Source organism: Asparagus officinalis, chromosome 5 (genome assembly GCF_001876935.1).
Source record: "Asparagus officinalis chromosome 5, Aspof.V1, whole genome shotgun sequence".
Taxonomy (NCBI): Eukaryota; Viridiplantae; Streptophyta; class Magnoliopsida; order Asparagales; family Asparagaceae; genus Asparagus; species Asparagus officinalis.
This window is the reverse complement of record NC_033798.1, coordinates 22,117,100-22,121,074: the sequence shown is the minus strand read 5'-3', so window position 1 is coordinate 22,121,074 and position 3,975 is coordinate 22,117,100.

Genomic DNA, 3,975 nt, shown 5'->3' with positions numbered 1-3,975 from the left:
TTTTTATTTTAAGGAAAGAAAGAAAATTAGTTTTTTTTAAGAAGGAAAAGATAGAGAAAACCTAACTAAAACAAATCAAAGCAATCACTTTTCAATCACTCTAATTCTAGGGTTTAGCCAAACTCAACTAGACCAGCTCCTAACCAAAAGCTTCTATAGTGAAAAGATTAAAGTTTTACCCAGGTAGTTAGCTAGGTAAGGATAGTACTAGAGGGTGATCAGAGATCAATTAAGTACCTCGTTCCTTGCGGAGCGCTTTACGCAACCCCTAAACCTTACCTTATACACCAACTAATCTGAGGAAACTTAAACTGGTTCACTTAAGGATTTCTTATTCCTTATTGAGCTCGAGTCCTTAGGGGTCAACGTCTAATGAGTTTTAGAAGGCTTGAGTTTGTGAAGTGAGGAATTAGTGATTTGTGGGCTAAGGAAAGGGTGATGAAATCCCTTACCTTATCTTGATTATGGGGTTTTGTCCTTAAGAATATTTTAAGTATATGCCAAATCAAGTGCTACAATCACTTTGGTGAATTCCTACAAACTATATGAAATACAACCCTAGAAATTAAAAGTGACTAAAAAGGATGATAAAAAGAAAATCTTTATATATATATTTTTTTAATTATGGTCAACAACAATCAAATATGAGAAGAGAGCTCTTATTTGAATTTATTATCTTGTTAGTTAATGTCCAATTGAAAGGTAAATTTTATTATGGTCAACAAAAATAAAATCTTTTTTTTTAAATCCTAATTGTCTCTAATTGTGAAGCTAACTAAATAGAGTAGAATTGAAAATGCTAGAAAGAAGACTTACCCAAAAGTAATTCTCCAAGTTCTTGATCTTCAATCCAAGATTTTCAAGCTCCAAGCGGTTCCTTCATAAGAAAACACACAAATTAAAGAACCAAAATAATAAAATCCTATTTTAGCACCCTCTCCAGCAACGGCGTCAAAAACTTGATGCGGCATAATTATGTACCAAAATTGTAAGTGCACAATTGATCAAGTTATAGTATAAAAAGTTATCGATCTCACGAGAAAGGTGATTTTAAGAGATTATTAGAATAGGTTCTTATATTGTGTGCGTGAAAAAAATAGGATTATAGAATAAGTGTGATTGTGATGAGTGATTGTTGTAAATATATGCAAGAGACAATAAATAGAATTTTAGAGAAAAGAAATAAGAATCAAAGAATAAATGAAATCATAAGGGAAGAAAGAAGAATGAATAAAATCAAGAAGTAAAATCAAGAATGAAAAAGAAAATTCAAGAAAGTCAAGATGGAGGATTCAATTAAGATATGAGAAACCTAGAATTTAATCCACTAGCTAATCTTAATTACATAATACAAACTTTTCTCTTTTTATTATATTTTAACTTAGATTTATTAAGCTTAGACTATCAAACCATTTAAGGAAAGTATAACCTATCAAATTATCATCTAAGTCAATATTACTATTCATGATAAGAACAATAACAAGATAGTAATCCTAAAATTCATAAGCATAACCTATCAAACCATTTAAGATAATCATAGATTATCAAATTCATCTTCTACCAATTAGTTTTCTAGTTGATTATTCTAAACATGAACATTTTAAGTGTAAGAGAATAATCCATACAATATAAAGGAAAGTAGACTAGTTTCATATAATTCTAAGATTCCTACAAGAATTAATTTCACATCTTAAGAAATAAAAACAAGAAGAAAAAGAACTAATTACAAAAATAAAAAGAAAAGAAAAATCTAAACTATGAACAAGAATTAAATCTAACTACAAAGAATTAAAATCTAAACTACAAAATAAATTACAAAAAATAAATGTAAGAAAATAAATCCACTCTACAAATTAAAGTGTAAAAAGAAATAAAAAGACAAGAAAATAAATCTACACTACAAGCATGAATGTAAATCTAACTAATAAGCAATAATAAAAAAATTACTAAAAAAATAAAAGAGAAAAAATAAAAGAAATGCAAACCTTCAAATTGTTCTTCATCTCCATCCTCATCATTCAACAAAGAGGAGAAAAGACAAATTTAAAGTGGAAAAAAATTATTATTATTAATTGTAATAAAAGTTATAATTTTTAGAAGGCTTTCTCAATTAAGAGTAGCCATCCTCTCCAAATGGAATTATAAAATTTTTCACACATTTAACCCCTCACTCTCTACCCTTATTTATAGTAAACATCAGTGAATGAGAGCCACTAGATTAAAATCTTATCCAAAAATAAAAAATTTCAGCCCTTAATTTGTAACAAACTGTACGTCATATCGATAGGGGTATCGATAAGCCCATTGATAAGCGCATCGATAAGGGCATCGATGCGCCCATCGATGTGCCCATCGATGCGTGCTGCTCTCCAATTGTTGTCCGCAAATTCTTTCTTCCATTGGCTTGTGGGCTTGGTCTTTAGGCTTTTGCTTGGACTTTTGGGCTTTGGCATTTCTCTTGATTTTCCACTAGGCTTTGATTTATTTCTTCATTAAATATTTGAAAGAATTCATTTGGGTTCATGGGCTTCCTTTCTTCATTAAATAAAGGGTTTGTTGTTGAGAGATGAGAGTTTTGAGATTTATTCTTCATTAACCTGCAATTAAAGATAAAAACAATTACTAGTGGTATATTTATTCATATAAAATAGATAATGTGGGTATAAAATTGTAATAAAATGTTATTATCAGCTTCACATCTTACATGAAAAAGACTCTGCCGCAAGGTAGCCACTTTTTAAGACGTTCTTTTCCCAATTTTACGGCAACATCATTAGCTTTATCATTATCCATCGTAATCGATAATATCTTATTATCAATTTTCCACTCAAGCTAACACGAAATTAATACATTGCAAATGTCTTTCCTCATAGAACTATGAACTTTGATAAATCCAATGATCCGTTTTTGTAGTTTCCATGATTCATCAACAAAGTGAGCGGTGATACACAAATAAGACAAATTTTGTGATAATGATGTCCATTTATCCATTGTTAAACTTATTCTTATAGAAGATTTCGTAAACAAGTCCAATAGAGATTTTTATAATCTTCATAAATCTTTATACACAACTTTGTGATATGTGTACGTTTTGGAACCTTGTGATTTGGACGGAGAGAATGCACATACTTGAGGAAAAACTCATGTGTTACAATGTTAAATGGATATTCGTGCATGATTATTGCCTTTCCAAGCAAATTTTGACTCTTCTCATTATCAAATTGAAAATTACTAAGTGAACAAGTCCCATCTTCATTTTTCATAGTAGCTTGAACCAATTGTTGACGAATATCGGGTCTTTTCTTTTTAGGACATCTCCCAATGTGATTTTTAAGATGGGAAGTGCCCCTGATACTACGTCCATTAGCTTCAAATGAGCAATGTTTGCATTTGGCTCTAATAATTTTGGGGACAACCTCTTTTCCATCAACTATTTTCTTTTCGATTTTATCTATTTTATCAAAATCTTTCCACACTTCAGAATAACATCTTCTTTTCTTTTCAGGTTTTTCATTAATTTTACTTGAAGATTCCTCAACCAGGGGTTCAATAGTAGGTTCAACATTAGTCTCAACAGTTCGTTCTTCGTTAGACGCTTGAATCGAAGGATTAGACATGATTTCTATTCAATTAAATTAAAAAAAAACTTAATCAAAATCTTATACACATATGAAAGAAGATATTGTTAATGAATTTAAAGCAGAGTTTTGATTCGACCTTATGCAGAAGACGGCGGATCCGACGAAGACAAAGTGGGCGAGATCCGACGGCCTGAGGGTATAAGATCCGACGGCTAAAATTATCCAGGCATGCATACAAACTGTAGTCTGTGTATTTTGGGGTATTATTGCTTCTTAATATTCTTTCTATTTCAACGTTATCATGCTATTTCTGAGTATCATATTTCAAGTTAACTGACAATCTTCTGCATACTTGCTCCTTCAAGCGATAGAAAATCTTTAGAAATGAGCTTCA